The sequence below is a fragment of the Scyliorhinus torazame genome, chromosome 10 (genome assembly GCF_047496885.1).
Source record: "Scyliorhinus torazame isolate Kashiwa2021f chromosome 10, sScyTor2.1, whole genome shotgun sequence".
NCBI lineage: Eukaryota > Metazoa > Chordata > Chondrichthyes > Carcharhiniformes > Scyliorhinidae > Scyliorhinus > Scyliorhinus torazame.
In genome coordinates this window covers 218,117,415-218,140,831 of record NC_092716.1, presented here as the reverse complement: position 1 = coordinate 218,140,831, position 23,417 = coordinate 218,117,415, and the positions used below count along the sequence as shown (strand labels likewise).

The 23,417-nt window shown below is 46.4% G+C and overlaps 1 protein-coding gene across 14 annotated transcripts in view; it reads right to left on the bottom strand.

Annotated features, from left to right (window-relative positions):
- Nucleotides 1–23,417, bottom strand: part of sox6 (SRY-box transcription factor 6) — an 832,058-nt gene that overhangs the window by 181,652 nt on the left and 626,989 nt on the right. The gene's annotated exons all lie outside the window — the stretch shown is intronic.

Genomic DNA, 23,417 nt, shown 5'->3' with positions numbered 1-23,417 from the left:
TCAAACCCAAATTCTTTTTTTTTAAATTTAGTGTCCTCAATTATTGTTTTCCAATTGACTGGCAATTTAGCATGGCCAATCCACCTAACCTGCACATCTTTGGGTTGTGGGGGTGAGACCCACGCTGACACAGGGAGAATGTGCAAACTCCACACGGACGGTGACCTGGGGCCGGAATCGAACCCGGCTCCTCAGCACTGTAGGCAGCAGTGCTAACCACTGCGTCACCGTGCCGCCCATCAAACCCAATTTCTATCATTACCAAACAGAACAGCGATAAGGAGCAGGATCCCTCATTGTTTGTGCCATCCCTCATTAGCCTAACTCTGATGAAGTCAATGGTAGGGCTTCCAGTCCAATTATAGGTGTCATCTAGTGGCTCAGCATAGCTGGACATTGAACGTGGCTTCTTCCCAGTCTGCATAGTTTTGTATGACACACAGAAACAACTTCCTCCTTCACCACCCTCCCCAGCTCCCTGTCCCCACAACTGAGCTATTGACATTGAAATCACACTGCACTGGTTTGTGTGATTTCAGTTTACTTGGCTTCAGACCTTCACGAGGTCTAACACCACATCAACTTTGGCACACTCAGAATTGGAATGTCCAGATTAGTAATGGGTGGTGAGCTCGACAGCTACTGCAACTAAGGTATGTCACATACATTGACAAGCCCAGAAATAAGTCAACTCCAATGTTAAGGTAGCGTCTCCATTTTTCCATATCTGGGACCTGTTCATGTGGCGATTAAACCAACGGGCATGGCAGCCTCCCAGTCATAAGCACACAATCACACATGCTTTAAATACAGTGATAGCTGTTAAACATCACTGTGTTCAGCTGCGTTATAATGCCACGGTAAATATTTAAGCCTACATGGATTTGGTGCTGTACATAATGTCGACTCAAATACTTGGCACCGATTGTGTATTTAAATTCAGTAACGTTATCAGATCCTTGTCAACACATCCTGTGAATGTCAATCTAGTAATTGTAATTGAAATGGACTCATAAAACGATCGCTACTGACCCGCCTAATATTTTCCCAACCTCAGTAAATAGCATCCAAAATTCAGATCCAAACATATGCAATAAAGTGTGCCTGCCTCGGGAATAGTCATACTAAAGTCTTGCACATGAACATATTTCAGAGTTTAATGTGCCTGATTGAATATGAATTCCAGAAAAATAATAAGATGCATTTGAAGGCACTGCCTCCCTATACATGACCCGTCTGGAGGTCCCCTCTCTCTCTCATTGGTCTGTGACTTCCCATTCCACCTCCTGAGTAAATTCAAAAGGCAATAAAAATTATGTTTCCTGAGGTATGACAAAGGTACATACGAAAGCAGCCTCAACTGTTTTTCTTGGACTATAAAAATACTTATTGAAAGTTATCATTAGTTAAATACATACCACGTATGTTATAAACAGAACATATTAGGGCCATCACTACTACAGGATAAAGATCTCCACCAGCAAGCCTGACCACAACCCCCTCATCATTTATCTGACGATGTTTATCATATCTATCAGAGTTCTGGCTGTGACATATCTTCTACATCCCTTTGCCAAAAGTAATTATCTGAAGAAGCCAAACGCTGTGGGTGGTGAGAGAGGATCTATGAGTTAATTCACTGAAGTGTCCTGTACAGCATCTGGTGTTCTGGCATCTTTTCTCAAAGTCTTCTTTCCTAAAACTCACCACAAATTGAGGTGGGTTCTTAGGATTTGGGGTTGCCTGCATTACAGGACGGTAAAACACAGCTCTCCTTTGAAATTTAATGTTAACAGAGATGATTGACCTGATTTTGTCAAACCAAGGCAGATTACAGATGGGTAACAATGCAGCATCACAAGCAAGGTTGTCAGAATTCTGCAGCATATGGATACAATCATATCTTGAACTGGACATTGGGCGGGATTCTCCGTCAGTTCGCTGCCAGTTGGATTCTCTCGTCCCACCGGCACTGCACCCCCGCCCGTGGGTTTCCCGGCAGCGTGGGGTGGTTTCAATTGGAAATCCCATTGACAAGCTGCAGTGAGTAGGGAATCCCGCCGCGAGCGATTGGTGCGCAAAAATTCTCCTTCCTCGCTAGCAGCGGCAGCGGGGCAGACTCGCAACGGAGAACCCCAGCTTTTCATTTAATACTCATCTTATTATATTGTCGATAAAATTTTGCTGAGTAAATGTGCAATGATATCATGAACAGGACCAACAAGGTATGACAGCCCAATTACAGCCAACTTTCGGTGCTGTCAAGTGCCAATTTAGCTATATCAATGACAAGGTTGCATTTATTAATTCCAGGACACTGATTCAGTTGTATCACTCCTGTGCTGCTCTGGTCTAGGACTCAGGCCAGTATGCACCTAAGTGGGAGCATCAGCTTCAGCAGTTTTTTACCATCTGTGTCAAGGGTCAGTTTTACTAAAGAGGCACTTTAATTTTGGGTTTTGTACTTGGAAAGGGTGGTGGGGGGGGAACATTCTTTCTGCTTTTTAATGTCCAAATGTAATCATATATCCTAGAATCCCTACAGTGCGGAAGGAGGCCATTTGGCCAATTCAGCCTGAGCAACCCTCCGAAAGAGCACCTAGGCTTACTCCCCTGCCCTACCTCCGTAACCCCACCTCACCTTTGGACTCTAAGGGGCAATTTAACATGGCCAATCTACCTAACCTGCACATCTTTGGATATTAAGGTGCAATCTAGCTTGGTCACTCCACATAACCTGCATTTCTTTGGACTGTGGGAGGAAATCGGAGCACCCAGTGGAAACCCACGCAGACATGGGGAGAGTGTGCAAACTCCAAACAAAGTCACCCGAGGTTGGAATCAAACCCCGGGTCCCTGGCGTTGTGGGGTAAATAACAATTGGTTGCAAAGAATCAGAGTGCTCTGTATCATCCTAATGTTTATTACTGCCAGTTCCAGCTGATGCTTTTGGATATTTTTCTTCAAACTGACATTATTTATCTGGTAAGTGGGCGTGGTTACAAACCTAACAGTGCGATGCAATTCGAATTAAAGTTAGGGCAATTATAATCATTAACCTGGGATGCTTCAGTATGGACTTTGCCACATAATTGTCTCGTTCTTTCATTCCACTGGGTGCAGTAACTCCTAAAAGCCAATTCCTTTGATGCAATCAGGATTCATACAAACAAAAGGAGTTTGCGGATATTCATAACTCTTAATAGCTGTCTGATTTTAAACAAGTTTATAACAATAATCAGGCAGATGGCTGTGGGAAATAAGACAGAGATCAGTATTTCTGAATCCCAGTGCACTTCAGTATTGCTGAATCTCAATGCCCCTTTTCCAGCTTTATTTTGAGAAGACAGTATTGTCATTTAGACACTTGTAGCAGGCCTCGGTGTGGACCCCAATACGGGGGAACCACCGATTTGACCCAGGGAGAATAGATGGAGGGTTTTCGGGATGGCACAGGGCAGGGATAAGAAGGTTGGGGGGCCTGTTTGTGAATGGGAAGTTCGCGAGCTTGGGTGAGCTGGAGGAGAAGTATGGGCTCCCCCCCAGGGAACACCTTTAGATATTTACAGGTAAGGGCGTTTGCCAGGCGGCAAGTGGTGGAATTCCCGCGACTGCTGCCACGCACAGTACAGGACAGGGTGCTCTAGGGAGGGTGGGTTGGAGAGGGGAAGATCTCAGAAACTTACCAGGTGATGCAGGAGGAGGAGGCCTCGGTGGTGGAGTTGAAAGGTAAGTGGGAGGAGGACTTGGGAGAGGAGATCGAGGAGGGGAAGTGGGCAGATGCCCTTGGGAGGGTGAACTCTTCCTCTTCGTGAGCGAGGCTCAACCTCATACAGTTTAAGGTGCTGCACAGGGCACACATGACCGGGACAAGGATGAGCCGGTTAAGACAGGTCTGTTAGGTGCTCAGGGAGACCAGCAAATCACACCCATATGTTCTGGGCATGCCCAGCGCTGGAGGAATTTTGGAAGGGCGTGGCGAGGACGGTGTCAGGGGTGGTAGGATCCAGGGTCAACCCGGGCTGGGGGCTCGCAATATTTGGGGTTGCAGGGGAGCCGGGAGTGCAGGAGGCGAAAGAGGCCGGTATTCTGGCCTTTGCGTCCCTGGTAACCCAGAGAAGGATTCTTCTTCAGTGGAAGGATACGAGGCCCCCAAGCGTGGAATCCTGGATCAAAGATATGGCGGGGTTTATTAAATTGGAGAGGGTGAAATTCGCCTTAAGGGGATCAGTACAAGGGTTCTTCAGGCGGTTGCAACCGTTCTTGGACTTCCTGGCAGAACGGTAGACAATGGTCAGCAGCAGCAGCAACCCGTGGGGGGGGGGGGGGGGGTGTTCTATTTTATTTTTGTTTGTTTAAACTGGGGGATCTGAGGGGGTGTATATATTTGCTATGTTTGCTTTGTGTTAATTCGGGGGTGTTAATTTATTATTTATGTATATGGGGAGGGGGGCACGGGGGTTGTTTTATTTTGTTCTGTATTTAATTCTATTGGGTTCCTTTTTCATTCTGTTGTTGATATTTTGTGAAAACCTCAATAAAATTTTTTTTTTTTAAAAGACACATGTAGCAGTATTATATACTCCATTTTCTGGCAGAATGGTAAATTACCCAAATTCCTTTTTTATAAAATAAATTTAGAGTGCCCAATTCATTTTTTCCAATTAACGGGCAATTTAGCATGGCCAATCCACCTAGCCTGCACATCTTTGGGTTGTGGGGGTGGAACCCACGCAAACACGGGGAGAATGTGCAAACTCCACACGGACAGTGACCCAGAGCCAGGATCGAACCTGGGACCTCGGTGCCGTGAGGCAACAGGGCTAATCCACTGCGCCACCGTGCCGCCCTGAATTACCCAAATTCCTAACAGTCACTGTTTGCACTGGTATGGCCATGTATGCTCCCTAGTCAACATCAAGGTTCAACAGAAAGGATTCTCCTCTCCAGCTTGTTTGCATCTACCAGTACATCACAATGTCAGTGAATGCAACATGCTACATTATAAGGTATTATGCCAGGGCGTTACACTTCAGCGGGAAATCAGGCATGATGAAGATGTAATAATAATAATAATCGCTTATTGTCACAAGTAGGCTTCAATGAAGTTACTGTGAAAAGCCCCTAGTCGCCACATTCCGGCGCCTGTTCGGGGAAGCCGGTACGGGAATTGAACCTGTGCTGCAGGCTTCATTCTACATTACAAGTCAGCTGTTTAGCCCACTGTGCTAAACCAGCTAAACAGGTGACATCACATTGGCCACCTATTATACATTCCACCCAACATTCGGTTTCACTGTCTTCCGATCAACTGAATACCAGTTTCAAAGAATGTTGGGTAACAGTTGATTCCACCGGTACTGCATCTTCATCCTGATCCAATTTCATCACACTTGTGTCAGAAAAATGGGTGCCTGTGATTCTCTTGGGGGATTACGACGATTGTCTGCAGCCTTTTTGTGATGGCACCTTTGCACATTCCCAGGATGCCAGCAAAGCAATGGTACAATTAACGTCCATTCTTCTACCAGTGTTATCTCTGAGCATACTACTGGCGGTCGAAGGCACAGGTTAGGTGTGCTACAAAAACAAAAGCAGCTAGAGCTTCAAGGACCATGGTAGTGCAGGGCGCACTGCACAATTTTATCTTACAAGGAATGAAAGTATCACGGGCAGCAAGGGAATGAAAATGAGAAGCAGAAACTTTGAGAAACCCCCATTAAAAAAAGCTTTTCTAGTTTTCAAAGTGAATTAAAATGGAAAAGGAAAAATGAGGGGTTTGGAAGGTCTTTAATTCACTTTTACTTTTCCATTACACCTCACACTTTCAAATTAGGAACCGATCTAGCCACCCAAACTATGTTGTCCTATTTGCAGTGTGTACATGACCTACCTATCAAGTTATAACCAGAATCAAGATATCAGCAATATACAATACAAAATCTGTCCATCGCATTGTCTTCTCTATAAATACAGAACACTTAGGCATTCAGAGCACTTACAAAATCATCAGGCAGGTTGCATAGATTTCTAAAGGGCAGGTCACGCTTGACTAATTTAATTGTAAAATTAAACAGAGTGTGTGGACAAAGCAAATGTGATGTATGTACGGATTTTCAGAAAGTGTTTGATTATATGTCACATAAGAGACTTGTGAGAATTTGGGCCCATGGTCTTAAAGGGCATGTAAAGTCTGGATAGAGTGTGGCACCGCACAAGAGGCCTGAGCTATGGAATAATAGATTTGTTTTGAAATTGGCAGAATATGGATGAGGCACTGTACATTTCAAGGATATATGCACAGAGACCCATTTTCAATTTTTATCGATATCAATAATTTTGAAAACAAATGCAAGGGGAATTATATGAATACCTGTTGGTTTTGTTTCCAGCATTACAACAGCGGCTTCACTTCCAGAAGTACCTGGGGCGCGATCCTCCGACTCCCCACCGGGTCGGAGAATCGCCGGGGGCTGGCGTGAAACCCGCCCCCTCCATGTCCCGAATTCTCCGCCACCAGAGATTCGCCGGGGGTGGGACTTGTGCCACGCCGGTTGGCGGGAATCATGCCAGTCGGCGGGCCCACCCCCGGTGATTCTCCGTCCCGCGATGGGCCGAAGTCCCGCCGCTGTCAACCCTCGCCCGCCGGCGTGGATTAAACCTCCTTTTGAACGGCGGGACAAGGCGGCTCGGGCAGGCTCTGGGGTCCTGGGGGGTGGGGGGGGGGGGTGCGCGGGGCGATCTGGCCCCGGGGGATGCCCCCACGGTTGCCTGGCCTGCGATCAGGGCCCACCGATCCGCGGGCGGGCCTGTGCCGTGGGGGCACTCTTTTTCTTCTGCCTTCGCCATGGTCTTCACTATGGCGGAGGTGGAAGAGACACCCTCCCCTGTGCATGCGCGGGGATGCCGTGAGCGGCCACTGATGCTCCCGCGCATGCGTCGCCCGGCGAAGACCTTTCGGCGCCGGCTGGTGTGGCGCCAAAAGCCTTTCCCGCCAGCCGGCGGAGCGGAAACCACTCCGGCGCAGGCCTAGCCCCTCATGGTGAGGGCTTGGCCCCTAAAGGTGCGGAGAATTCCGGACCTTTGGGGCGGCCCGACGCCAGAGTGGTTCCCGCCACTCCATTACGCCGGAACCCCCCACCCCGCCGGGTAGGGGAGAATCCCGCCCCTGATACCTGTACAGTGCTTTGAAATGTCTGGTGGTCACATAAAGGGCTACATATAAACAAATCATCCACTCCTTGTGGAGTTTGCACATTCTCCACGTGTCTGCATGGGTCTCACCCCCACAACCCAGAGATGTGCAGGGTAGGTGGCTGGCCACAATAAATTGCCCCTTAATTGGAAAAAAAGATTCCGGTACTCAAAATTTATATCAGAAAAGAGAGAGAAAACATCTTCCTTTTTTTTGATACAAAAGTAGGGAAGGATGGTAAACTGGAGATCAATATGGAAATTTTCACAGGAGTGCTGGTGGTTTTGTTAGATTCAATGCAGAGAGATTGAGTTGTTCATTTTGGGGAAGGGAACAATTAAAGGAAGCATACCCTCCATTTTAAATGGAAGATCAGATAGATCTTTAAAAAGGGAAGAAGACAATAAGAGGCAAATGGAATTCTTAGTATTATATATCAGAACATTGTTTAGGCCACAACGGTGTCTAATTCTGGGCACCTCTTGATAGGAAGGAGCATTAATACCACAGAAAAGGGACAGCAAACGATTCGCCAGAATTGTATCTGAATGAGAGTTTATAGTTGTGAAGGAAGACTCAAAAGTGTGCGTTTCCTTTCACGTAAACAGAAGACAATGGAGAATCTAATACATTTCAAAATTATGAAAGGTTTTGAGGGGGTAAACAATGAAAGGCTGCCCCCACTCGTCAGTAAATCAGGAACAAGGGGGGCTGAGTTTCAGGATTATCACCAGAAGCAAGCACCAAGGGAGACCTCAGAAGAATGTTTTGCACGCAAAGGGTTATTAGAACATGGAATGCTCTGTCACAAATGACTACTGAGGCCGGCATTATAACCTTCTCTCAAAAGGGAATTGGATAAGTATTTGAAAAAGAATATAAACAGATACAGGGAATAAGCAAAGAATTGGGAATAGAGTTGAAAAGCTAACAGCAACCAATATTAGAAACAGAAACAGTTATTATCAAAGTCATAAGTTATATCCTTTGTGGCTGTGACAAAAATAAAATCTCCTTCCTCATCCTTCTTGACCCGAATTGCATCCTAAACCCTGCTGCCCGCATCTTTACTTGTCCCGAGGCCTTTAGCGCTGATTTACATCAGCTTCCGGTCAAGCAATTGCTCGATTTTAAAATTCTTGACCATGTTTTCAAGTCCTTCAGACACTCCACCCTTCCTTAATTCTCCTCCAATCCCTCAACCCTCAGAGGTATCGGCACTCTACGGCTGGCCACTTGAGCATCGCTGATTCTACTTGCTCCTCATTTTGTGGCCATACTCACAGGTACTGGGGCTGTTTAGCACAGGGCAAAATCGCTGGCTTTGAAAGCAGACCAAGGCAGGCCAGCAGCATGGTTCAATTCCCGTAACAGCCTCCCCGAACAGGCGCCGGAATGTGGCGACTAGGGGCTTTTCACAGTAACTTCATTTGAAGCCTACTTGTGACAATAAGAGATTTTCATTTTCATTTTCATTTCACCTAGGCCCTAAGCTCTGGAATTCCCTCCCGAAAGATCTCTGCCTCTCTTTCCTCTTATAAAGTGTTCCTTCGAAAACCTACCATTTTGATCAAGCTTTTGACCATCTGCCCTAATATTGCCATGTGGGGTTGGGTGTCAGATTTTGTTTTATAAAACTCTGGTGAATTTCTTTGGAACATTTTATAACATTAAAGGATCTATGTAAATAGAGGCTGTTATAGCAGTACAGGTGTGCTGTAATATCTATGAATCGATATTAATTATACCTCTAATGCCTAATATGAAGCTGTCCGGCCCAGATTTCTGAGCTAGAATTGGCTGGAAATCAACTGAGGGAAAGTGTTGATAATTTTCTGAATTTTCAGTCAGAATGCAGTTGTACCATGTTGGTTTGGACCATGTCCAGGCCAGTGAGGTGGATTGGGGGCAAGAAGTAGTGGGGGTGGGGTTTGAGGGAACAATAGACCATACAAGGGTTCCCCCCAACCATAATGGCTGCTGAGAAACTCAGCTGCAGCCACTGGCTGTCCCCAGGAGGTGCTGGCCCACCAGGATCATAGCCAGATAGCTGTGACACTCTTTAAACTGCAAAACTCTTTCCTAGCCTTCTCCCTCCCTCTCCACACCTTCCTTCAGGTTGGCAGCTCCCTCCTGAGCCAGTCCTGCCAATCACCAAGCGCCTCCCATCAGCCCTCCAGGATTGAGGACCAACCTGCCATACCTGATTCGATGGTGAGCCCATTCCCTGACCTTTGATTGGCTGCAGCTTTTAAACTCCAAGTGAGCTTGCTTAAAGTGCATTGTAAGGGATTGGGTCCTGGAACTAAAATGCCTCAGACCACGGATTGAAAATCTAACCCTCAGTTTCCGAGTGATGCCATATCCGGCAAGATTTAATGGCGGCAACATAGGTCCCACCCACTTGTTGGAGAACTGGTAGGAGCCTCTTGTTGCCCAGATGGTGTGGACTGCACTGGTTGAATACCAGCACCGTAGCACAGTGGTTAGCACAGTTGCTTCACAGCTCCAAGGTCCCAGATTCGATTCCCGACTTGGGTCACTGTCTGTGCAGCGTCTGAATGTTCTCCCCGTGTCTGCATGGGTTTCCTCCGGGTGTTCTGGTTTCCTCCCACAGTCCAAAGGCGTGCAAGTTAGATGGATTGACCATGATAAATTGCGCTTAGTGTCCAAAAAGGTTAGATGGGGTTACGGGGATAGGGTGGAGGTGTGGGGATGGGGTGGAGGTATGGGCTTAGGTAGGGAGCTCTATCCAAAGGCTGGTGCAGATTCGATGGGCCGAATGGCCTCCTTCTACACTGTAAATTCTATGACCAGCAGTGGCGGGATGAAGCCCATGACCTTCAGTGGGATGGACATCCTTGTCCCTTCCCACCCTGGACATAATTAGGGGTGAAGCGGGTGTTGAACGAGTCAGGAATGCACCAGGGTCTCCACATAACACCTTCCGGTCCCAATTATATGAGTCCCACTACTTCTTGTTCCATCTCCAGGAGGAGAATTAAATTCCATGCTTGGTGTCCAAGTGCACAAGTACTTAAGGTGGAAGGGCAAAAAAAATCAGGTGGTTAAAGAAATATATGGGTTACTCAGCCTTACAGGAATAGAATATAAAAGCAAAGAGATCAAGCTAGATTACTACTCTTAAATGGCGGGAAAAACTTTTTGATGCAATTTCCTTTGCAAGAATTCTATTCGAAGACAATGTCCAATTGCACTGGTTCGTAACAGATTTTATGTTCAGTAATATGCAGCTCATTTTGACCAAAGGCTTGAGTGTGAAAAAACCTTCTGAAAGCTAGTGCAATTGTGGGCAGAATTCTCAGTTCTTGAGAGGGTGGGATTTTCCCGCCGCATTAGCCCTGCATCAGAGAATCCGAGAATCAGAGAATCCGAGGTCAATGGATTTTTCCATTGTCAGCTTCTTGCCCGTGGCGTTCTTGTGGCAGGCGGGGCGGAAGAATCCAGCTCTAAGGGAGGGATTCTCCAGTCTCCCTGTCGCATGTTTCCCAGCAGCAGGAGGAGGCGCGCCGTTCGCTGCTGCCGGATTCTCTGGTCCCACCGCTGTTAATGGGAATTCCCAGTGAAGCCACCCCAAGTTACCGGGAATCCTGCAGGAGGTGGTGCGCTGCCGGCGGGGTCAGAGAATTCCGCAGCCAGTGAAAGGCCAGGAATTCTGGCCAAGTGTGGTGGCAGGCAGCTCCTTTCCCGCTGGTCAGAATGTCAGGATCCCACGCCATCTTATGCGCTTGGGACCTCATTAATTACATCCAGGGGAGAGTTCCTTTCTGACTCTCCTGGTTGGGTGGCAGCTGATCATCTGTCCACCATCAGTTGGCAGGGTCAATGGTCTCGGCGCCATATTTAATTACCAGTCTGAAACACTCATACCACTCTTTCCAGCCCACCTGTCTTCACCAGACTGTACAGACTGTCAGCAACCCAGAGGAAAAAAGCTAGCAGTCTCAAGAAGAAGTCTGTTCCTCTATTCAAGCACTCTCCCCATGTGCCCATCACCTGTGCGGCGCGGCGCTTATGTCTATCTTGGACCTCTACCCACTGCATCTGAAGTCTTTACGCATCTCCTTCCAGTAAACAATGTATTCTCCCTTTGACCCCCTTGATTGCCAGCTTTCCATTCAACCTTGTTGGGGTCCAGCTTCCCATCTTGTGCAGCCCTCCTTCCGCATCAGCCCCTTGTCTCCCTTAGGCCAACTCCACTACCCCCGGAATCCCCTTGCAGCAGCCCCCTCACCTCGCACCCACCCCCCCACCCCCCCCACCCCCCCCCACCCCCCACCCCCACGCACGCGCGTCGAATTTTGCATTTTTGTTGCAGTGGCTGCATGTACCCCACAGCACAGTGCTGTCCAGATAGACACTGGGATGTGAGACTGGGGGAAGGAGACCTACGTAATCCCCAACCCTAGACGCAGTATTGATCAGGGATGGTAATACAGTAGCGTCCATCGGTCCAGCAGCACAATCCTCCAAAACAGCACTCGACCTAGAGCCATTCCCCTGTTCTATCCCCCCTAACCCCGCACATTGATCATGGCCAGTTCACCTAGCCTGCACATAGAACATAGAACATAGAATGATACAGTGCAGTACAGGCCCTTCGGCCCACGATGTTGCACCGACATGGGAAGTCAAAAAACAAAAGCCATCTAACCTACACTATGCCATTATCATCCATATGCTTATCCAATAAACTTTTAAATGCCCTCAACGTTGGCGAGTTCACTACTATTGCAGGTAGGGCATTCCACGGCCTCACCACTCTTTGCATAAAGAACCTACCTCTGACCTCTGTCCTATATCTATTACCCCTCAGTTTAAGACTATGTCCCCTCATGCTAGCCATTTCCATCCATAGGAGTAGGCTCTCACTGTCCACCCTATCTAACCCCCTGATCATTTTGTATGCCTCTATTAAGTCTCCTTTTAACCTTCTTCATCCTCCAACACTTTGGTGCAATTTAGCATGGTCAATCCACCTAACCTGCTCATCTTTGGACTGTGCGAGGAAACCAGAGCACCCGCAGAAAACCCACTCAGACACAGGGAGAATGTGCAAACTTCACACAGACAGTCACCCAAAGCCGGAATTGAACCCGGGTCCCTGGTGCTATGAGGCAGCAGTGCTAACTGCTGTGCCACCATGCCATTCTGAAGTGGGATTACGTGAGAAACAAGGAAGCCATTGGCGAAAGCAAAAGCTTAAAGAGCAAAATATTACAAATTGAAGTCAATCTGCTGATATCATTGAGGTGTATAAGAGTATGAGGAGCTTGGACAGGGTAAATAGGAAGCAGCTGTTCCCCTTTGCTGAGCAGTCAATCACAGAGGGCATAGTTTTAGGGTGAGAGGCAGGAGATTCCGAGGGGATTTGAGAAAAAAATTCACTCAGAGGGTGAGAATCTGGAATGCATGGCCTGGGAAGGTAATGGAGTCTGGAAACCTCACAACCTTTAGAACATAGAACATACAGTGCAGGAGGAGGACATTCGGCCCATCGAGTCTGCACTGACCCACTTAAGCTCTCACTTCCACCCTATCCCCGTAACCCAATAACCCCTCCTAACCTTTTTGGTCACTAAGGGCAATTTAGCATGGCCAATCCACCTAACCTGCACATCTTTGGACTGTGGGAGTAAACCGGAGCACCCGGAGGAAACCCATACAGACACGGGAAGAACGTGCAGACTCCACACAGACAGTGACCCAGCGGGGAAATCGAGCCTGGGACCCTGGCGCTGTGAAGCCACAGTGCTATCCACTTGTGCTACCCTTGTTTAAAAAGCACTTGGATGAGCTCTTGAAACACCTCCGGCATCGGGCTGACCAGAGGTTGTGGAATCCTCCGCACTTCCGGGGGCTCGGCCGGCGCCGGCGGGGTTGGCGGCGAAGGGCCGCCATGGGCCGGTGCGAGTTGGCGCATGCGTAGAACCGCCGGCGTGTTTCCTGCGCATGCGCAGGAGGTTTCTTCTCCGCGCCAGCCATGGCGGAGCATTACAGAGGCCCGTGCGGAGGGAAAGAGTGCCCCCACGGCACAGGCCCGCCCGCAGATCGGTGGGCCCCAATCGCGGGCCAGGCCACTGCAGGCCCCCCCCCCCCCCCCCCTCTCCACAAGGACTCTGATAGTGGCCCTCCAGGCCTGGTCCCGCCGGGATGGACCATGACCATTTCACACCGGCGGAACTGGTCGAAAACAGACGGCCACTCGGCCCATCAGGGCCCGGAGAATTGCCGGGGGGCCACTGCCAATGACTCCCGACTGGCGCAGCGTGATCCCCGCCCCTGCCCGAAAACCGGCGGCGGAGAATTTGGCAGCTGGCATCAGAGCGGCGGGGAGGGATTTACGCCACCACCCCCCCCCGGCGATTCTCCGACCCGGTCGGGGGGGGGTTGGAGAATGCCACCAAAGGTGTTCATCTTGGAACTGGCTAACAAATACCAACTCTTTGGAGCTGACATTTTAATAAGGGGCCGAGAATTTTCCTTTAAGCATGCATTCATACGAGAGCAGCAAGAAACCATTTATCTTTATTTAAAGTCATAAGCAGCCTTCTTAAACAGAAAATTGGGAATTTCCCTGTTATCTATTGTTAAAAATAGCCTGTCATGTGATTCACTATATTTTTAGGTCCTTCATAACAGAATTGATTCGTCATATGACATTACACTGATCTTCAAATGACACAGAAAAATAAAGTAAAAACTCACAGTTAATTGAAGGTACTAATCCAATTTGCTGCTCTGCTTTATTTTACTGTGGTGTTTTTATGCCCTCGTTGGAATTGCCATGTAATGCATTGAAACATATCTAATTCCCTCCATATCTGATTGCACTTCCACACACTATAGCATCAATGATCATTGATTATGCAGTTAGTCATGAACGAGACAAACTATAATGCTTGAGTCTCAGGTAGCAGTGGTGCTGAGGACAGGGATCGGGGGAGGGGAAGGTGCCATGGGAGGGGGAATGGAATAAAATGTTTAGAAAGGGCTCTGTGGTTTTAACTTGTCAGTGAACCGTTACTACTCAGGAAAGCTTTGCGAAGTGAGGTTAATAAAGGGCGCACAAAAATTAAACACCTTACCAAATTCTGTCTGAACGAATTTCTCCATTAAACCAGCACGCAATAAAAAAATAAGAGTTTGTGCAATTATCACCACACCACTGGGGCATGAAATAAGCCAGCTTTTGCTTGCTGTTTTTTTTCTTGGTTTCTTTCTTTTCTCTTTTAGCTGAGGTAAGCCTACAAACACTCCACAGGCAGCAGATCAGAGTCTCTCTTGACAAATCTAATTCACCACCGCAACACCCACCCCCCTCCCCGCCACCAATGCCCTAAGAGAGGAAAAGGAGCTAGTCCTCCCCATACCCATCCTCCCAAATATACATTCATGTATTTATATATTTTTTTATGTAATCGGCTTCAGCTGAGAAATCGGCGACAAGCCCAGAAATTTTTAATTGCTCGAACAAATGCTTTCAACACCCCTCTGAAAGATAGAAGAGTAACAGATGCCATTGGAACACTTCTACACTGTCTCTTTGCTGCTCGTAAAAATAGCACATTGTTGCACAGGCAGCGCTTTTTCCTTTGTCTCGGCAGCAGTAAATGGTGTATGATGCAATTCTTTTTTTCTTTCCTTCTTTTGCCATCTGCCCCAGAGCTTCATTAAAGATACATAAATGGACTACTGGTCTGATATCTTGTGAGGAACAGGTGCTATTGTTTGTCCCAGTAGACCCGCAGTAAAGATCTGACTCAGAGTACTTGAGACTCAGCATCTGCAGCAGTCAGTCAGAGTGCTACTCTGTGTGACACTCATCATCAAGCCTGCAATGCAAATAAACTGGTCGGGAGAGTAATTAAAATTTTTCTTAAGGGGCTTTATATCATCTCTTCCCAAGCAACCAACTGGGAGGATTTGTGACATGAAAATAACAGCACAATTCATAAACTCTAATATCAGAGTATTAAGCTCAAATAAAAATGACCTTACATGAGATGTTTCAGTTTGTTCTGACTTTGCGATTAAAGCTGATGTTTCACTCTCAGATCAAGAATTGTATTAAAAATGAAATTCAGCAGCCCTCACCCTAATAAGTTAATCCGACGAAGGGGGTGGGGGAGGGGGGAGCGATTTTTATTGTTTTCTGACTGGTGATATTAACTTCTAAAATCTGCTAAACTGTCTTTTGCATGCCTGTCAGAAAGCCTGCTCTGCCCACAGTCCAGTGAATTTAGATTTTAGGTGCCAGCATTTATCAAGAGACAGAGTAAAATAATGCACTCTGGTTGTAAATATTGGTGAAGGCCACGGAGGTTCAAACACGAGGGAGCAGATTTTCGTCTTTTTATTCCAATTTTTAAAAAAGTTTTTCCAATTACAGGGCAATTTAGCGTGGCCAATCCACCTACCCTGCACATCTTTGGGTTGTGGGGATGAGGCCCACGCAGACACAGGGAGAATGTGCAAACTCCACACGGACAGTGACCCGGGGTCGGGATTGAACCCGGGTCCTCGGATTATCATCTTGACTGCCTGACATTAAACGGTACCTGGATGAAGCATCAAATCTGGCAGGGAGGATTGCATAGGAGCGACCAAACCTGCCTGTTTATTTTAGTGGTATTGCGTGAATGAAGCAGAGAATTCAGATTTTTTTTAAATCGTCACCCGAAAAGGGACTTGAACCCTGGACTCTCAGATTAAAAGTCTGATGCTTTACCGACTGAGCTATCCAGGCTCTCGCAACTGAACCTACCTGATATTCCTTGCACCTAAATGAAGGCAAGAATAATGCTGTAGACCCTGAAAGAAGCTAGCCAACTTTCAGCATGTCACCCAGGAGATAACGGTGAAAATCTACTCCAACGAGTCACTTTGCAGAGATAATTTTAAAGAACGAAGTCCAGGGGAAATTTAGGGTTGAAGAGTGCTCAATAGAGAAAAAAAGTAATTTTACATCAACGTCAGAGACTTTCAACGGAAAATCTCAATTGAAATGACCATGTAAAACTTGCACACAAGTGCATTTAACATGAACATGTTCATGCCTTATTTTACCGGAAGGAATTATTCAGATATCATCCTAAAGAGCAACAATAGCCCAAATTTATCAACATGATTAGCTGCTAAAGGGGAACTAAGTGTTCCTTTTTTGTGCTAACATTTCACTTTATGTCACTGTGACCTCATTTCAATACAATTATTACTATTTAAGCAGCTGCTTAATGTCACATGACAGGATGAGTTGAGACGTTCTCATGCTCTTTGTACTTTTCTGGAAGGGTGATTAAAATTGGGACATGTATCTTGCAGGCCACACATCATACCATGAAAGAAAAAGCAAATATCGAGTATTTAAAAAGTATGAAATAAAATTAGGAGGCTTACATTTTTGGATTTTCACTCGTCTATTTTCCGGGTTCTCAGTGCTCGAGACTATTATATTCTGTAAGTGAGCCCACACTTGCTACAAACCCCTTCATTTACCTAATATCTGGTTGGTTCGAAACGTAGAAAATAGGGTCAGGAGTAGGGCATTCGGACCTCTGACCCTGCTCCGCCATTCAATATGATCATAGGGGCAGCATTATAGCACAGTAGTTAGCACAGTGCTTCACAGCTCTTGGGTCGTAATTTGATTCCCGGCTTGGGTCACTTTTTTCCTCCCACAGTCCAAAGATGTGCAGGTTAGGTGGATTGGCTATGCTAAATTGCCCTTAGTGTTCAAAAAAGGTCAGGTGGGGTTACAGGGATAGGGTGGAGGTGTGGGCGTGGGTAGAGTGCTCTTTCCAAGGGCCGGTGCTGACTCGATGGGCCGAAGGGCCTCCTTCTGCACTGTAAATTTTATGATTCTACGACTGATCATCTAACTCAACGGCATAGCCATGTGCTCTCCCCAAACACCGTGATGCCTTTAGAGTCTCGATTGCAGGAGAGAATTGCAAACACAACCTGCCTTTGTGTATCAAAGTGTTTCGCAATTTCACTTCTGAAAGATCTGGCTTTAACTTCGACACTATGCCTTCTAGATTCCTTAGTGAACCAAAATTGTTACATAATCACATGCCCTTAATTTCTTGAAAGCTTCAATCATATCAGCCTTTAGCCTCATTAATTCTAAGGAATGCAAACTCCATTGGTCATGGATAGGCCACATCATCATGATTCTGGAACCATCTATTGTGTCCACATTAACACCCGTTCCTTTTGCATCTTCATCCTGCATCATGGAACTTTTTTTTAAATTTAGAGTACCCAATTATTTTTTCCAATAAAGGGGCAATTTAGAGTGGCCAATCCACCTACCCTGCACATCTTTTTTGGGGTGTGGGGGTGAGACCCACGCAGAAACGCAGAGAATGTGCCACCTCCACGCGACCGCGATCGAATCGGGGTCCTCGGTGCCGTGAGGCAGCAGTGCTAACCACTGTGCCACCGTGCCGCCCTCTTCATCCAGAGGAACATAAGAACAGAAGTAGATCATTTAGCCCTCAAACAAAATTCTGTCATTCAAGGATATAGGGCTGGATTCTTCCATCTCGCCCACCACAAGAACACCACAGGTGGGATGCCGTCAATGGAAAAATCCATTGACCTCGGGCGGGATTCTCCGGTCGGCGGGCCAACGCGGCCGGAGAAACCACCCAGAATGTTTGATCTGCGACCCATATTCCTTAATACCACTCGCTAATAAAAAATCTTTTCAATATATTTAAAATTAACACTTGATCTTAGAATCAATTGACATTTGAAGAAGAGTTCCAAATTTCTATCACTCACTGTGTGCAGAAGTGTTTCCCATTTTTCCATCCTGAAAGGTCTGGCTAGTCTATGCCCCTTGGAGCTGGACTTCCCAACCAGAGAAAACAGTTTCTCTCTATCTATCCAATCTGTTACTCTTAATATTGTGAAAGTTTCTATCAAATCAACCTTCCAAATTCCATGGAATACAAGGCCATTTTGTGTAATCTCTCCTCGGAATTTATCCCTTGGTGTCCTAGGTGTCATTCTGCTAAATTCTGCACTCTGTCCAAAGTCAATTTATTCTTTCTATGATATGGCATCCAAAACTACGCATAATATACCTGATGTAGTCCAGGGTGACAGGGTGGCACAGTGCTTAGCACTGCTGCCTCACAGTGCTCGGGACCAGGGTTCAATTCCAACCTTGTGTCACTGTCTGTGTGGAGTTTGCACTCCCTCCCTGTATCTGCATGGGTTTCCTCCAGGTGCTCCGGTTTGCTCCCGCAGTCCAAAGATGTGCGGATTAGATAGATTGATCATGATAAATTGCCCCTTATTGTGCAAAGATATGCAGGTGAGGTGGGGTCTTGGGGTTACTTGGATAGGATGGGGGAGGGAGCCTAGGTAGGATGCTCTTTCAGAGGGTCAGTACAGACTTGATGGGCCGGGTGGCCTCCTTCTGTACTGTAGGTATTCTATGTTCACTGCGGCATGACTTTTATCCCCTTGCAGTCTAGATATAAAGGCCAGCATCCCATTAACCTTTATGATTATTTGCAGTACCGTTTCATGGCATTTTAGTGATCTATGTAGCTGGATCCCCCAAGTCTCTCTGAATTGCCACTGCTTTTAGCTTTTCAACATTTAGAAAGTAATTTATCATTTGATCTCTCCTGCCTTTACTTATCACAGGTCCCCTTTGTTCTTTCCTTCCCATCCCCAATCACCATCACCTCCAATTTTCATGCTCAGCACTCATAAAATGAAAACAGAAAGTGCTGGAAGTAATCAGCAGGTATGGCAGTATCTATGGAGAAAAAAGGGTATGGCAGTATCTATGGAAAAAAAAAACAGAGTTAGGGCAAGATTCTCTGGCATCCCTGTGGCGTCTTTCTCGGTAGCGGGAGGCAGCCCGCAATTGGCGGAATCTTCTGGTCCTGCCGCTGCCAATGGGATTTCCCATTGAATCCACCCCACGCCACCAAGAAATCTGCGGCGGAAGTGTCTTCATCGGGACGAGAAAATCCCACCGATGTGATCAGCTGAAAGATCTCACCCTTACTGTTGAATATGTCTGCTTCAGAACTGAAGAAAGTTAGAAATTAGAAGTTATTTATTTCATGTTTCAAGCCTCTGTTGTATTTAGCTTTTATATGAAGGTAGAAAAGGGAGGGGGGGGTTTTGCCATTGAAAGGAGGACGGGGAGAAAGAACAAAATGGAGCCTTGGTAATATATCACCGTTCCTTCGCCATCACTGGGTTAAAATCCTGAAACTCCCTCCCTAACAGCACTGTGGGTGTACACGGACTGCAGTAGTTCAAGAGAGCAGCTCACCACCACCTTCTCAAGAACAATTAGGGATGGGCAATAAATGCTGGCATAGCCAGCGATGCCACATCCTATGAATAAATAGAAAAATAATTACCTGTTTCTCTGTCCACAGAAGATATCTGGGCCGGAATTTTCTGGCCGTTCGTTGGTTGCGGGATTCTCTGGTCGCGCCACAGCGCATCTCCCGCCAGTGGGTTTCCTATTGGCACGCCGTAGCTTTAATGGGAATCCCACCGCCGGTAAACGGGGTGCTGCCTGCCGCTACCGAGAAACACTTGGCTGGGAGGCTGGAGAATCCCGCCCCTGTTTTCGAGCATTTTCTGATTTCACTTTTCCACAGTAATTTGGATCATTTTATTTATTATTATATTTCTTTTTTAAATGAAGGGGCAATTTAGCGTGGCCAATCCACCTACCCTGCACATCTTTGGGTTGTGGGGGTGAGTCGCATGCAGGCACGGGGAGAATGTGCAAACTCCACACGGACAATGACCCAGGACTGGGATCGAACCCGGGCCCTTGGCGCCATGAGGCAGGATCATTGTATTTAGACCACTGGGTATGTTGTGGGTCCACCCACAAACTCCAGGAAGCAAAATAATCAAACAATCTATTAGGCCACAGTTTAGGCTACAAACTAGAGAACAGGATTATTAAAACATTGGCAGAAATCCAATGGAATAATACATTAGTGCGATAGGAATACGTATAATCTGAAACTATTACCGGGTGGAAAGAAATATTACAGTAAGAAACTTTAGACATGTGAGTCTCCTGACTATGACATTTCATGAGCTGTTAAGTCTTGAACACTCCTTGAATGTGAATTTTTAAGTACTTATTCGGATGCAACTTTTTCCTTGAAAATTATTTCACCGAAAGCTCAAGATGGATGGCAAAACCCATGGAACTCTTGCCCGCTTTTTTGTAGCTCAGTTAGGAAATACAGTGCTTACTGTAGACTTGAATCTTGGGAGACAGAAATTGATACTCACTTTCTGCTGGGTTACAATAACTATTTTACATTTGAAGACTGCAGCTGATGACAAATATGTGTTTCTTTCCCTGTGCTGCCAGTGTTAGTGCCAGTTATCGCGTTCTGCTGGCATTGCAGAACTAACTTTCACGAGTTTTAACAACTGCCACCAAATTTGCCAGCTCTATTTCGGTCCAGTGTCTGACAGACGTTGGTGTTAGGTGGGAATGCAAAAAAAGGTGGGAGAAGGATGTCGGGAGACCGGTAACAGCATCGCTGCTTCAAACTGAGGCTGAAATCTTCAAGCTGCTTCCTTCCGCTGATCTCGGCTCGGGAAGCAGCCGTAGGCGTGAGAATTGATCTCAGCACTCCGAAGCTAGGGAAGAGGAAATTATTATCCCGGGTTTCTACTCCTGATGACTTCTGTTGGCAAGTATGCATGTTGTACGAGAACTGAGTTAGGCTAAGCTATGATTCCCCAATGTGAAAATAGTCAGTCTGCTGGCGATAAATGCACACTTGGATGAGGTGCCAGAGGGCAGCGAGAGTCTTTTTAAATGAAAACAGAAAATGCTAGAAAAACGCAGCAGGTCTGGCAGCATCTGCGGAGAGGGAAATAGAGGCAGCAGGAGTCAGAGCGGCGTTTGCAGGCAGCGTGATTCTCTGTTCCTGCCATTGTCAGTGGGAATTCCCGTGGAAGCCACTCCGTGTCACCGGGAAACACGCGGGTGGGGGTGCGCTGGCGACAGGACCAAAGAATCCCACCGCCAGCAAACGGCTGGAGAATTCAGGCCAGAGTTAACTTTTCGAGGCCGTGGGTTCTGCAGACTCGCAAAGTTAACTCTTTCTCTCTCTCCACAGATGCTGCCAGAACTGCTGCGTTTTTCCAGCATCCTTTTTGTTTTTATTTCAGATTTCCAGCATCCCGCGGTGTTATTTTACAGCCTTTTAAACTCTGGGTCAGTGTGAATTTGGTGAGGGAGAGAAAAAAAGGAAAGAAAAACATTGGCCATGAAATGGACTCTACATCCAGTCCATGACTGGTGTGGGAATGAACCAACTGCGCCACCGTGCTGCCCCTAATCTTTCATTTTGAATGCAAGCAGCGCAAATTGTAATTGTTCAATAATCCATTTGCTCCTAACAATTCAGTTACTGAGTGTCATCGTGGCTCAGTGATGGTGTTCTTACATTAAAGCAAGAAAGTTGTGTTCAATCACATGAGCTAAACGCTGTACTGAGGGAGTGCAACCTTTTACATGAAATATAAAACTGGTTTGTTGTTCAAACGTGCTTGTTGAGGTGGGTTATAAAGGATCTCATATCACACGATTGCTTGTTTGCTGTTTGTGAGACCTTGCTGTGTGCAATTTGACTGTAGCATTAACTACCTAATATCAAATTGGCAACAAAACACTTTAAGGATATCCTGAAAATGTTAAATCTGCTTTATAAAGCCTTGGTATTCTTTAGTGGGCTAAGGTTGTAAGCTCTCCCACATACACAAAAACATTGAGAATAGTATAGTGTTAAAGCAATTCATCAGAAGTGGTTAGGTGACAGAATTGTCAACATAATCTGAGTTTAACTGAGCTAACACTGAAGGAGCACTGCGTTGTCAGAGGTGCCGTCCTTTCGATGAGGCATTAAACTGAGATCCCATCTGCCCTCACAGATGGACATAAAGGTTCCCTTGACACTATTTCGCAGATCAGCAGGGGAGTTGTCCCTGGTATTCTGATCAATATTTGTCTCTCAACTAACATTATTTTTTTAAAATTTAGAGCACTCAATTCTTTTTTTCCAATTAAGGGGCAATTTAGCGTAGCCAATCCACCTACCCTGCACATCTTGGCTTGTGGGGGTGAAACCCATGCAAACTAGGGGGAGAATGTGCAAACCCTACATGGACAGTGACCCGGGGCCGGGATTGAATTTGGGTCCTCAGCGCCGTGAGGCAGCAGTGCTAACCACTCAACCAACATCATTAAAACACTTATCTTGGTCATTATCATGTAAATATTTGTGGGACTTTGCTGCGTGCAAATTGTCTGCATTACAACCGAGTATTACAACTGAGACTGCGCTTCAAAAAGTCTTCATTGGCTTTAAAGGGATTTGGGACATCCTGTGGTTATGAAATTATATTAGTGCAAGTTTTTCTTTATAAATCCGGTTCATAACATGAAGAACGTAATAGTGCATTTTCCAAAATGATGACAACTTCAACCCAGGCACAAAAGAGTGCTTGCTACAATTTGCAACCATTTCGAACAGTTCCACTTATCAGTTGTAAAAACGTTGAAAAACAGGATATGTGACTGGCTGGGATGGTTGGAAATGGGAGATTATGCTTTGAAACTTCCAGGGTTACATTCAAACAGAGCTGGCAACCATAAGAAGGCATGGGCAGCATGGTGGCACAGTGAGTTAGCACTATAGCCTCATGGCGCTGAGGTCCCAGGTTCGATCCCGGCTCTGGGTCACTGTCCGTGTGGAGTTTGCACATTCTCCCATGTTTGCATGGGTTTTGCCCCCACAACCCAAAGATGTGCAGGCTAGGTGGATTGACATTCTAACTTGCCCCTTAATTGGAAAAAAAAATGAATTGGGTACATTAAATTTTTTTTTAAACCATAAGAAGGCACCAACATCCAGTCTAATTTTCCTTTTGTTGTGAGCATCCGATTCATTTAAGTGTGTGGTACCTTTAATTTTTTTTACATGGCCATGCACAAACGGTATCATAAAAGGGTAAACTTGTTGTTTGCCCATTTCTGGGTTGTTGCGTGGCTGTGCAGATGTGCAGCTTAGCGGGAACATTGAAAGGGACCTTCCCCTTCTTGCATGGCTTCGTGCCTCACCAGCTGGTACATTTACCCATTAAACCATTAGGATGACACAGGTGGCAGTTTTGT